The 12,895-nt window shown below is 43.7% G+C and overlaps 1 long non-coding RNA gene across 1 annotated transcript; it reads left to right on the forward strand.

Moving 5' to 3' along the window:
- The first annotated feature begins 7,841 nt into the window (after positions 1-7,841).
- Positions 7,842-8,881, forward strand: LOC307213134. Its single transcript, XR_013837409.1, has 2 exons — positions 7,842-7,977; positions 8,730-8,881. It is a non-coding gene; the product is annotated as an uncharacterized lncRNA (long non-coding RNA).
- The last annotated feature ends 4,014 nt before the right edge of the window (positions 8,882-12,895 follow it).

Genomic DNA, 12,895 nt, shown 5'->3' on the forward strand with positions numbered 1-12,895 from the left:
CCGCTAACCCGGAAATATTACCTCAGGTTAAGTACTTTGCTTCAGGATGAGAACAGAAATCGTGCTCCGGCGGTGCGGCAGCAGCAGGAGGCCCCATTAGCTAAAGTGGTGTTTCAGGTTAAGAACGGACCTCTGGAACGAATTAAGTATTTAACCCGAGGTACCATTGTATACCAAAACAGCACAAATGTAAAATGTTAAGTGCTCATCGAAAGGAAATCACATAAACATTGCTGGGCGAATAAAGCCATATTTGCCCTTGGTGTCAGAAACTTGACAAGTTGCACCAGACCAGTTTGAGAGCATTCTATAAATGGGCCCACCAACAGAAATGGGCCACTCTCTCGTTACCACCCTCAGAACATTAATTGGAAGGGAACACACAGAAGGAGCTCACGTGTTGATGTGCGGTAATCTGTTGACCTGAGGAAAGAGGGTTCATGATGCATTATAGGTTGAAACTAGCACTTTGAATTGGGCTCAGAAATACATTGGCAGAACTAGAATTTTATATTCAGATCTCCACCTCCTGTTCAGTAGTCTGGCTACTGTGTTTTGTAATGGCAGCAGGAAGTTTTGGTATACCCCACCATTGGCACTCCTCCATACCACACCCCCATGGTGAGCCTGCTAAATAATTGTTAATACATTGAGTTGGATAGGTACCATTGCATATACAATTCAATGGGGAAAGCTTCTGTATCTCCTCACTTCAGTGCAAAATGCAATATTCTTCAGCAGCCAATGGCATGCATTCAGTTTCTGAATTATGTGCAGAGGTACCAATAGATGTACAGAAATGTGATGGAAGTGCAAGCAACCTTTGAATATAGACCCATGAGTTGTGTAGGTACTGGAGTTGTGGATGTCTTTAGTGAGGACCACCCTGTGTAAAAAGTGAAAAGCTGCTTAAAAGTTTCAGCTCATGCAGTAAGCAATGGTCTTCAGCTGGTGGGTCATGATCTCATCCAAGGTGGGTCACAACAGGAGCACCACCGCCACCGTGCAAATATATGGCAAAAGATTCAGAAAGGGTCCCCATGTTTGGGTTAACAGTGGGTCTTTGATCTGAAAAGGTTGAAGATACCTGCATTGGAGAATTTAGCTAGGAAAATAGGTTCACTGTAACAAGGCAATTGGTATAAATCAATATTCCATAAGTTCTGTAAAAGTACACACCCTTATGTTTGGTATCAACTTGATTCTTGCACTCTGAGTTGAAGACAAAGCATGCGGTATTTATAGTTAACACATTTTGCCAGCAATTCTGTTTAATGTTGCTTTCCTTTATGTTCTGCACTAATATTTTTAAACTCGAAACATGGACGTGAGTCTGCAGCAACAACCAGAAGCGAATGAGGTGAGGCAAAGCTGTCCACCAGGGTTACTCCTATTTCCCAGGACAAGGCAGCGGTGAGTTTGGGATTGTGTGAATGCCCCAGTAGAGGCTTTCTAGCAAACATTCTTGTGCACCTGCACAGGTAAGCTGCAGTGACCCGTGGCAAGAAGGTAGCTCTGCCTCACCACACTGGCCACTACTTGCAATAGTGGAATGGGACACAGTACCTTGTGAGTACTTAACAGGTGAACATGTTTTTAACTTAATAGAGAGTTCTACTGTGAGCCTCTTGCCAGAGTGGATATTCCTTATGCAGCCAACCACTTGTTAAAGGAGCAGTTACTGCGAGACTACCTCCCTAGTGGTCTTGGGTGGGCATTTATGAAACGTATTCAGCAGAGGAAGAGAGCTTAAGTAGCTTAAACAGCTGCCTGCATGCTTTAACAAAAACTGGGTGGACAAAGGAGTGTGTTTAGGCACACACCCATGGTCTTCCACCGGAGTGCAATTCTGGGTGTCTAGAACAAGTTGTAGCCACCTTGTCTTAAATACATGTCACTGAAACACAGCAAGCCTCTGCAAGTCCCTTACATGGATCATGCCACTCGGTAATTTGTTCCTGCTGCAACTATCACACAGGTTTACAGGCAAAGACATAAAAGGCCAAGAGTAACGTACTTAAAATTACAATCTTGAGAGTTGAGAAAATGTTTGGATTTCCCAGCCCAACCCTTCAGAGATTCTTATCAGAATTGAGGAAAAATAGTAGCATTAAACATAGGGTCTGGACAGCTCCCCTGTGGTCAGCTTATCATTCTGTGATAGTATAAATTTCTCAGTATAGGGGTTTTTTGTTTTCTCATAGAATGCCATAGCATTAAGAATAATGAATACCCACACTTCCCTTTTCTTTCCCTGTTCTCTGCAGCAGCAAATGAGGTTGTAGAAAAGTGGATCGCATCCATGAAGCTATGTGCATCTTTGCACTAGAAAGGCCTCTTCTCTCCACTCCCTCTTTTGCTCCTTTTCTATTTGGAAAACAACAATATCCAAGCAACAACAGAATATGAATATTAATTTTCTAGCTTCTTGCCCCTTAGACTTTCAATTATTGTTCTGTTACAATTGCTTAATTGGTAGTCCATAGGGAGAGAAAAAAAACCACCCTAAGATTCCATAACTAATTATAGAATTGAGGGCATTCTCCGTGTGATTTTAAATTAAAATGCTGAGCTTCTGAGGTCTAAGCAAAGACAAAGCGAGCTATTTAATTGCATGTAATAAATTTCATCTAAGAATGGAGTTTTGTGCCACCGTGCTTGTGGCTTGGAAACAATTGTAGTGATGTTCCTCCTCAAAACACTTCACTATATAGAGAGAGAATTGGTTTTTAGTAGCTAAGGGCTTCAAGTATTCCTAACAAAAGACAAAAAAAAATTCATACTAGAGAATTCCAGTTCTGCTTGATCCAAGAGGTTTTTTTTGCAGGTGCTCAACATATAAGGAAAGGTGCATTTCTGATTGGCACAACTTTATACATGCCTTGCTGCATATGTAGCCCCTTGATATTCAGTTATGAAACATTTGTTTTTATGTAAACCACTTAAAGATTTAAACTATATTGCTCGGCATGGATTGATAGAGTGAATGAAGGCTTGAAGGGCTTTTTAATAGATTGCAGAAATGAATAGCTTTTAAAGTAAATGCCTAATACTTAAAGGAGATGGGTTTGGAGTGGAATGAGATGATGAAAACTGAAGTTAGACCTTTCAATTGTATAGAAGAGGATTTTGAGAGAAGAGTTTGTCATGCATGCATAATGAAAAATGCCCCTGCAGAAATTCCCTCTCTTAGCCAATTATTAAGATTCAGGAGCTCTGTCCTCCTGTATATAGTCCCCTGGAATGATGGGAGAACACGGCCTTTTAAATTGTCACTGAAGGAGTTTGGATTTCTGATAAACCTTAAACCTGCCTTTGTTACCTGTGTCTCTTCCTTCAGACAGGCACCATCAGCATGATATCACAATAGCCAATCTCTCTCCTTCAATCTGGCAGCATCATCATGAGGTCACAGTGGCTAGTCTCTCTCCTTTAAACTGGCAGCATCCACATGAGAGCATAATGATGTTTCAAGGCAGGCAGATTCATGACCTCTCTTGCTGAAGCAGGATAGCAGCAGCAACATGGGGTCAAAAGTCTCTCTATCAACACAATGATACCAGCGGAAATCGGAGTGTGTGACACAGTATTTTCCTCAATGAGGTGATCCTATGCAGGAGCAGGCGATCACAACATCGGGGGTGGGGTGCTCACGCATATAGTATGTTGAGTGGTTTGTGAGTGTCTCTCTCGCTGCAATGGGGAGCAGCTCTCCAACTATTACACAGTTTGGACAGCAAGTCCCCCAGGGTAGATGGTCGCAAGAGGAAGTAGACATAGTGGAGGCAGGCAGAGGACTGCTAGCAGCACTTGAGATAAAGGTAAAGGGACCCCTGACCATTAGGTTCAGTTGTGACCAACTCTGGGGTTGCGGCACTCATCTTGCTCTACTGGCCAAGGGAACAGCTTCCAGGTCATGTGGCCGGCATGACTAAGCCACTTCTGGTGAACCAGAGCAGTGCATGGAAATGTCGTTTACCTTCCCACCGGAGCGGTACCTATTTATCTACTTGCACTTTTGACGTGCTTTCGAACTGCTAGGTTGGCAGGAGCTGGGACCGAGCAATGGGAGCTCACCCCATCTCAGGGATTCGAACCGCTGACCTTTGAACGGCAAGTCCTAGGCTCTGTGGTTTAACCCACAGTGTCACCTGCGTCCCTCAGCACTTGAGATACAACAGAGCAAAAACTTGCAGACTGAAGCTGTTATGTACTGAGTCGAATAGGATCCAAACTGCAGCAGTCTAATTGGTCCTAGAACAATAGGATTCAGAATGCAGCAGTCTGATTGGTCCTAGAACAATGCAGCAGTATGATTGGTTATCAGGAACCACCCAATCATGCTCCAGATAGAAGTGAATCCACAACCTGATTGGCTTACAGTAGAATTCCGGAATTAGCCAATCATGTGCAGCCCATTGTGTAAATAATGTATATAAAGCAGATACTTTGAGGGGACATTCATTCATTCCTCCTCACCACTATGAGCTGAATAAAGAGCATGAAATCACTTTGCGACTCTGAGTATATTTCAGTGAAGCTGTTTGCCGTTTGAGAGACTGATGGGCAGAAGAACAGCAGGAACTGGCAGAACACAGGGACAATCTAGGTTTAAAGACACCTTAACTTTGTGGCAGACAAATCAAGAGCCAGCTCTCACCCCATGTCCTTCACATTCAGAGGAAGCTGGTCCATGAGGGCACTGCTCACCAACCTGTGTGCTGTTAGCTGGTCCCCACTTGACTGCCTTCTTTCTTACAACCAGTCAAGGGGTGAGTCTGTCTGTCATTGGCTGTGACGGTTGGTCTCCTTGCCTACTGATCTACCTCCTCCTCCTTCAGTGATCACTTTTAGCTGAGTAAGATTGTCTTCCATGAACACAGTCCTAGCGGTGTGTCCATAAATGACTATGGAGGCCAATTTTGGATCCACGCATCCTTCCACAGGGTGGCCATAGGTTTCTGAGCAGGAGTTGATCACGGTGATGATTTGCCAAACGTGCCTTCCTCTTAGCTCATTTTTCCCATTCGCCCTGAGATCGTGCTTCTTCAAAGTCCATGATGCCTTTAAAGGTAAAGGGACCCCTGACCATTAGGTCCAGTCGTGGCTGACTCTGGGGTTGCGGCTCTCATCTCGCTTTATTGACCAAGGGAGCTGGCGTATGGGTCATGTGGCCAGCATGACTAAGCAGCTTCTGGCGAACCAGAGCAGCACATGGAAACGCCGTTTACCTTCCCACCGGAGTGGTACCTATTTCTCTACTTGCACTTTGACGTGCTTTCGAACTGCTAAGTTGGCAGGAGCAGGGACCGAGCAACGGGAGCTCACCCTGCCGCGGGGATTCGAACCGCCGACCTTCTGATTGGCAAGTCCTAGGCTCTGTGGTTTAACCCACAGCGCCACCCGCATCCCAATGATGCCTTTGGTAGAAGCTATTCTCCAACTTGCGCACACCCCAGAGGGCACCAACCACCACAGCTGACATATTCCCAGGGTCACAATTTCTAACCTCATAAAAGTCAACAAATATGATTAGGTGCACTTTGTTTTCTTTAATAATTTTGTTTCTTTAAATGCCCATGGCAACTTGGTTGCAAAGCCACTGGTCTGAGAGAACTTCATAATCACAGATGATGATGAATTCAGTGTGACCAGTCAGTTCCCTCTCACCTATATGCTTATATGTATATTGTGAAGGTTAATGGGGCATCATGAAACTAGGGCTAAGAAAATATATCCCCCCCCCCCAAAAAAAGTGATTCCATTTACAAACAATGGATTTAGATGCAGGGTTTGGGGACTGTTAATCTGGTGGTTAAAGGTGAAGGGACTCCTGACCATTAGGTCCAGTCGTGGCTGACTCTGGGGTTGCGGCTCTCATCTCACTTTATTGGCCAAGGGAGCCGGCATACAGCTTCTGGGGCATGTAGTCAGCACGACTAAGCTGCTTCTGGCGAATCAGAGCAGCACACAGAAACGCCGTTTATCTTCCCATTTACCGAGCAATGGGAGCTCACCCTGTTGCAGGGATTCGAACTGCCGACCTTCTGATCGGCAAGCCCTAGACTCTGGTTTAACCCATAGTGACACCCATGTGACAAATATTCCTCCTCTCTCTGCTTCCTTTAACTGCTCCTGTCAAAGGTCTGCAACTGCTTGTGATGATGCCCAAAAGTGTTTAGGTAAAAATAAATTAAGAGGCAGGGGGAATAGTGCTGATGCTAGCATCATATAGTTCTACCCCAAATCCATCTATTCTGGCTTGTGACAGTTGAAAGGGACATGGGTGGCACTGTGGTCTAAACCACTGAGCCTCTTGAGCTTGCCGATCAGAAGGTTGGTAGTTTTGAATCCTCCTGATGGGCTGAGCTCCCATTGCTCTGTCCCAGCTCCTGCCAACCTAGCAGTTTGAAAGCATATCAGTGCAAGTAGATATATAGGTACTGCTGTGACGGAAAGGTAAACAGTGTTTCCGTGCACTCTGGTTTCCATCACAGTGTCCCATTGTGCCAGAAGCAGTTTAGTCATGCTGGCCACATGACCCAGAAAGCTGTCTGTGGAGAAATGCCAGCTCCCTGGGCCTGAAAGCGAGATGAGTGCCACAACCCTGTAGTCGCCTTTAACTGGACTTAACTGTCCAGGGGTCCTTTACCCTTCTTTTTTATCTTTTATGACAGTTGCCTCCTGTGTGTCTTGATTGTTGCACGTGTCTACACGATAAGTGCAGTACTTTGCATGAAGCGCAGGTCATTCCAGTTCCGTATGGATGGGCAATGGTGTGAAAATATTAAATCTGCAAGTGTCCAATCCGCTTTCAGTATTGCGCTTTGCACTGTGGAGATCCAAGGTTATAGGAAATGCTAATATCTTCTTGGTTGAGTTGCAAGTTGTCAGTATGCATGAAGTGTGGGAAACTTTAGGATAAGCAATTTCTTTAATAACAGCATTAGGCTGTCATTCAGAGCCGCAGTGGGAATGCAAAAGCCTTCAGTGAATTATTGGGATGTCAGCAGCACACTGTTTTGATGGAAAGGAGGGGAACAGGCCACCCAATTCAATGCACGCCTCTGTGTTTAATGTGAAGGGCATTTTTAGACCTTATGGGCAACTGATAAAGTGATTTGTGTAACGAACTCTGGCATTAGTGGCAGCACTGCTGTGCCCATTTCTGTTTCATCACTGTCAATGCTGATGGGAGCATCAGTGCAACTCGCATATGTGAAAATATCAGATTTACTGAATGCCTTCAGAATTGCTCTAATTGCCTTCCTTGCACCCCTAATGGACACAGATGAGGTGCTTGGTCTTAGGTGTGGAGGGCAGACTGAAATAGGAAACCTTGTGCTTAGATTGCATATTTTTTTATTTTTGAAAAGTGAACAGTACAGGCTGTCTAACCACTGTGCGTTAAATTGTTTCCATTTCCAGGAAGATGGTTGTAACAGTAATACAAGAGTCCACACAATCACTAAGGTAAAGGTAAAGGTACCCCTGCCCGTACGGGCCAGTCTTGACAGACCCTGGGGTTGTGCGCCCATCTCACTTAAGAGGCCAGGGGCCAGCGCTGTCCGGAGACACTTCCGGGTCACGTGGCCAGCGTGACAAAGCTGCATCTGGCGAGCCAGAGCCGCACACGGAAACGCCGTTTACCTTCCCGCTGGTAAGCGGTCCCTATTTATCTACTTGTACCCGGAGGTGCTTTCGAACTGCTAGGTTGGCAGGCGCTGGGACCGAGCAGCGGGAGCGCACCCCGCCGCAGGGATTCGAACCGCCGACCTTTCAATCGGCAAGTCCTAGGTGCTGAGGCTTTAACCCACAGCGCCACCTGTGTCCCTACACAATCACTAGGTTGTGTCATATGAATTTCAGAAATTCCTCTTTTCCTTATGGAGGAGTAAGTCAATGCCATTCATCTGCCCTCCCACAGAAGAGTGGTTGAACCAACTGAACATGTGCGATGGAGTCACAGAAAGTGAGGTAATTGTGACATCTTCTTGCTCTTTTTTCTTGCTTGACTATAAATTTGAACTATGAGTTCTTGTTATCTATGTGGCTTGAGTGCTTAGTATGTGTATCACAGCAGGGGATAGAGTAATTTGTAGTAGGTTGGCAAGGATATTTGACTTCAAACTGCTTAACAGTAGCAGCAATCCAATATCCCCGGAAGTGTAGGTGGGTTCCCACAAGGGAAGATACAGTGATAACAGCAAGAACCTTTATGGAACTAACAGATCTGGACAACAGGGGCAAAGCAACTGCTTATATACATTTCTGAAAGCCTGGGCCACTCCCACTCCCAACGTGATTGGTTGTCTAAATTTCCAAGCTGCGAATCACGACTCAGAGTTCAAGGGCCAGTGGCAGAGGCTCAAATCCTGAAATGTTCTGTGATTGGATATCATGTATCAAATCAGAACACAGGGGCTCAGAATCCTTAGTCCAGACACAAGCACAAGCAAACACAGACTACTGAATACATAACACCCCCTCCACGTTAAATTATATTGCTGAAATAAAAAAGGTTTGGTGATATCCGGGTGTGGCCTTTTGCATAGAAGGACATTGTGTTCCAACAGTTCTGGTACTCATAACAAACTCATGGGCTCAGAATGGGCTCCAGTACATACCTGGGCTTCTAGCAAGAACAAAGTAGATGTTGTAAGTCTAAAGTCTGCCCAGTCCCATTCTGTAGAAACTCAAATACCTATATATGCACTTGAACCTTCCAGATCCATAAGGAGAAGATTCTTGGACAGCAAACATGAAGGGAAATGCTAGACTTAGGTCTAGGTTCCACGAGGCATCAAAAAACAATCCTAAGAAGTATAGCCGCTGACTAATCAATCAATCAATGTGAAGGAGTAGATGAAGTCAGGGTAAATGAAGTCATGTATTTTTATAAGATATAACTATGAAAGGATTTTCAAACTTTTACAGAGAATAAGCCTATGGTCTCCAGACTATACAGGAATTTCAAAACAATCTGATGTGACTTCACAGCACCGGATATCATGCCAGTGTATGATATGTAGCTGTGCTGACTATAGAAGCATCTTTCCAAGGCTGATGAATTTCTGCACAACTCTCAACATCCCTCTCTCCTCCATCCAGACCATCAAGAGGCATTGTTAAGAGTTAAATGACACAGTGCTGCCAGGCAAAAGCACTTGGGGGGGGGGGGGGGACGGCAGTTGTTGAGGCGTATGACCTTGAGGGTGTGTGTGTGTGTGTGTGTGTGTGTTTAAAAACAAAGAAAACAGCAATATACAAAAGTTAATATCAAATACCAAGGATTTTTCAAAAGAAAAAAATAAAATAGAGAGAGGAAAAAAAGGCTTCTGATTCTCCATCTATCAATAATAATAATAATAATAATAAATTTTATTTATACCCTGCCCTCCCCAGCCAAGGCTGCCATGGCAATGGGCTAGGGCGGCTAACAAGCAATAATAAAAACAAGTTGAATGAATACAACTTAAAAACAAGTTTAAAATACCACATTAAAATATTGAAACAATAAAATATTAAAAAGCAGCCTCATCACAGGAGGAGAAAGGAAAAAGAAAAAAGAAAAAAGAAAGAGGGGGAGGGAATCAAATTGGCTCCAAACCAAAGGCCTATCAGAAGCTGCTTAGTCATGCTGGCCACATGACCCATACGCCAGCTCCCTTGGTCAATAAAGCGAGATGAGAGCCGCAACCCCAGAGTCAGCCACGACTGGACCTAATGGTCAGGGGTCCCTTTACCTTTAAAGGCATCATGGACTTTGAAGAAGCACGATCTCAGGGCGAATGGGAAAAATGAGCTAAGAGGAAGGCACGTTTGGCAAATCATCACCATGATCAACTCCTGCTCAGAAACCTATGGCCACCCTGTGGAAGGATGCGTGGATCCAAAATTGGCCTCCATAGTCATTTATGGACACACCGCTAGGACTGTGTTCATGGAAGACAATCTTACTCAGCTAAAAGTGATCGCTGAAGGAGGAGGAGGTAGATCAGTAGGCAAGGAGACCAACCGTCACAGCCAATGACAGACAGACTCACCCCTTGACTGGTTGTAAGAAAGAAGGCAAAACCCTTGTTCTATAACAGCATCCAGCTCTTCTACTTTCCATAAACGAACCGTTCTTCAGTCTTCAAATCGGGATATTACAAGCTCATTTCCTTCTTTGCGCAACAAGTCTATAAGGGGTTTCCAGTCATTAATAAATGTCAACAATGATTTTTCTCTAATTAAACACGTCCACTTTGCCGTCTCAGACAAATCCATTAATCTCAATAACTATTCTTCCATAGTCGGTAATAATAAGTCCTTCCTTCTTGGTACATATAACAATCTTGCCACAGTGATCATGTAGTGAAATAATTTTCCATACTCTCTTTCTGGTTGTATACAGGTAAAACTCGAAAAATTAGAATACCGTGGAAAAGTTCATTTATATCAATAATTCAACTTAAAAGGAGAAACTAATATATGAGATAGACTCATGACATGCAAAGCGAGATATGTCAAGCCTTTATTTGTTATAATTGTGATTATTATGGCGTAGTATGGCGTATGTATCCAATATTTTAAAGCTTTTTTTACAAGTCCACTAAACATGATAAAATATAGCTTCTTTACACTTGACACTTCCGACAAACATTTGAAACATTTTTATACAGTCGACAAGTAACTTTTGATACCAAGAACTTACATACCAATGATACATTGTTTTGTAAAAATTCTCTTTTAAACACAGGATTTATTTTAACCCTTTTGTCCATATATTTTACCACTGTTCCATCATTACATTATAACCATATATATTTTTTGCCCATTCCTTGGGGGAGAGGTTCACATTTAGACCCTGAGCCTCAGGTCCCTTACCCCGATTTAGCAACACTCTAGCCTTGCAATATCAGTTTCTTTGAATACAATTGACCCAATTAAGGCAAAGTCTTAATAAACATATTTTATTTCTATCAGATAGGGATGAAATAATTTAAAACCTTCACACACACACACACACCAGTAGATCTTTGACTGGTGGCCAATAGAAAGTACAATACAGTTGTACCTTGGAAGTCGAATGGAATCCATTCTAGCAGTCCGTTCGACTTCCAAAACGTTTGAAAACCAAAACGCAGCTTCTGATTGGCTGCAGGAAGCCACAGAAGCCCTGACGGACATTCGGCTTCCAAAAATAGTTCACAAACTGGAAGAGTCACTTCCAGGTTTGCGGCGTTTGGGATCCAAAACGTTCGGGAACTAAGCTGTTTGACTTCCAAGGTATGACTGTAATAACCAATCTTACGTGGCTTCACAGCATTGCACTGCAGACACTACATGCAACATCGCATTAAAATATGTTGCAAATTATCTAGCTGTGCTCCCTTAATATATCTTTCAAATGCTAACTGCACCACAGGAACAACATATAAAAGATGTGACTGCCCCTAACCTGGAAATCCGGAAGATGAATACTGTTTACAACAGATGTATTTCAGAAAACATGACAGATGCTTTTCAGATTCACTTAGATCTTGTATCTATTGATTGGTCAGGGATTGCATCCTCTAGATTTGGTTTTCCATTAATTTTGAACCATTTGAAGGCTGCTCTTTGATCACTACTTCTCTGGAGACATGGACATGATCAATGAGTTACAAGTTCAATCGGTGCTACTCTGTTCAGTGGTGGTACTTTGCCAGGCGCAAAAGGCTTATCTCCAAATTGGAAGAGCCAAATGTTGTTTCATGCATCCTGCTCTAGTTTTTTTTAATTGCTTTTATAAGAAATGTCATTAGCTTGCAAAGGGGAGGTGAGCTGCATTATGTGACAGGCTTGGGTAAAGCTTACTCTTGGCTTCTGCACTGTGAAAATAGAGGCATTTCATATAGTGTAGGGGCACAAAAGTTGTTGAGCTCCCCCCCCCCCCCCGAAATATACCCGGAGTCAAGCTTGGATTTCATGTTCTTTATTCAACTCATAGTAGTGAGGAATGAAAATTCCCCCAAAATATCTGCTTTATATACATTATTTACACAATGGGCCCCACGTGATTGGCTAATTCCGGGATTCATCTGTAGGCCAGTCAGGTTGCAGATTCACTTCCACCTGGAGCTGGATTGGGTGGCTCCTGCGAACCAATCATACTGCTGCATTGTTCTAGGACCAATCAGACTGCTGCATTCTGAATCCTATTGTTCTAGGACCAATGAGACTGCTGCATTTGGATCCTATTCAACTCAGTATATAACACCCCCCCCCCCAAGTTATTGAGCTTCTTTCTTTGTTTGTTTGTTTCTTGGGGAGGGCGCAAAGTTGCTCCTCTTCTTCTTTTTTTGCAAAATCTCAATTTTTGGGGAAGTTTTAAACCGATATTTTTTAGGGAATTTGCCAGAAAAACACTTCTGATATGGGCTGCCATATGCCTAGGTTTTCCTAAACAATTTTCGGTTTTTTTGAAAATTTTGCTTGGACACCATCTTTCAAAATTGACAGATTCCCTGCCCCCCCCCCCCCCAACTTGACAGCTATCCTTTATGCAACCTGCTGTGTGGATCATCTTAAATCTCCAAGCCATTCTGTGTGTGTTACGTTACTTGCGCACTTCCAGGCCCATTTCCTGAACATCCAGAGGGGTGCTCATTGAAACAGTTTGCCTCATTTTCCATGTGTAAAAGATGCTCTCACATGTTGTCGTTGTTGACATCTGTCTGTCTCGAGAGACAATGGAGTGCGCCTCCAAGGGGTGAAGCCAAAGTCTCTGTGACAGACGTCCATGTTGATAAGCATTTTTTACAACACATGCTGAGGGGAAGGAGAAAACCTCACCGCCCAGGGCCAATCAAAATTGTTTGCTGCCCCTGTCAACCAGAGACCAATGGTGCTCCCTGCCTTGAGGCAG

Source organism: Podarcis cretensis (assembly GCF_951804945.1).
Source record: "Podarcis cretensis genome assembly, chromosome: 3".
NCBI lineage: Eukaryota > Metazoa > Chordata > Lepidosauria > Squamata > Lacertidae > Podarcis > Podarcis cretensis.